Source organism: Echinops telfairi, unplaced genomic scaffold (assembly GCF_000313985.2).
Source record: "Echinops telfairi isolate 266 unplaced genomic scaffold, ASM31398v2 ScPeMD7_7469;HRSCAF=8507_0, whole genome shotgun sequence".
Taxonomy (NCBI): domain Eukaryota; kingdom Metazoa; phylum Chordata; class Mammalia; order Afrosoricida; family Tenrecidae; genus Echinops; species Echinops telfairi.
The window spans coordinates 42,222,714-42,223,831 of record NW_022111372.1 but is presented as its reverse complement, the minus strand read 5'-3'; positions in this window follow the sequence as shown (position 1 = coordinate 42,223,831).

Sequence of the window (1,118 nt, the reverse complement as noted above, 5' to 3'; positions counted from 1 at the left end):
GACAACTAAAAAGGAGGTGGGGAAAGGGAAAAAATAATAATAATAAAAAAGAAATGGGTAGTGGGGGCACAGGGCACTAACCCACCCAAGGGGAGGGTATTATTTATATCTCCACAGGGAAAGAGGGACCAGACTTCAACCCAGTGCTCCAAGATGTGAATGCAACATGCTGGTTTGGAGTAGGGAACCAGTGGAGAGGTCTGAAGGGCTGGCCTCAATTCCAAGTCCTGCTCAGAAGAAAGCCAGAAATTTCTACTCCAGTAGAGAGTTTTCGTCTCAGAAATTCACCAGGTCAATTCTATCCTTTTCTATAGTATGCTATGAGGTGAATTCAACTTGATGGCAATAAGTTTGGTTTTGTGGTTTGGTGGCCTATATCCAAAATATGAGTGTTCTGCCAAGACTCCCTGGCTTCTTTTTTTCCTGCCTCTACATTCTGCATCTGGCTTGTCACCATCTGAACTCCATTAATGGCTTGAGTCCATGGCCTCTTGTATTTGTCAGGTGCTGTCAAGTTGGTTCTGACTCACAGACACCCGGTGTACAACAAAATAAAACACTGCCTGCTCCTGTGCCATCCTCAAAGTTGTTCTTATCTTTGAGCCCTTTGTTGCAGCCACTGTGTCAATTTATCTTCTCGAAGGTCTGACTCTTCAGCTACCCCTATACTTTACAAGTATGATGGCTTTCTTCAGGGACTGGTCTCTATTGATAACATGTCCTGATAACAAAGTCTTGCCATCTTTGCCTGTGAAAAGCTTTCTGGCTTTAATTCTTCCAAGATATATTTGTTTGTTCTTTTGGCAGTTCATGGTACTTTACATATTCTTTTATAACACAATAATTCAAATCTATCAGTTCTTCTTCAGTCTTTCCTATTCAATATCCTGCATGTGAGCCTACTGAAAATACCATGGCTCGATTTGGATCCGCCAAAGTCCTCAAGGAAACATTTTGGCTTTTCAACATTGTGAAGAGGTATTGTGCAACAGATTTACCAAATGCAACTTTTTATCGCGTGACTGCAAAATGAACGTTGATTTGGCCTCTTGAAATGGGTGAATGTTAACTCGTTCTTTTTTTATTAATCATTTTATTGGGGCTCATACAACTCTTAT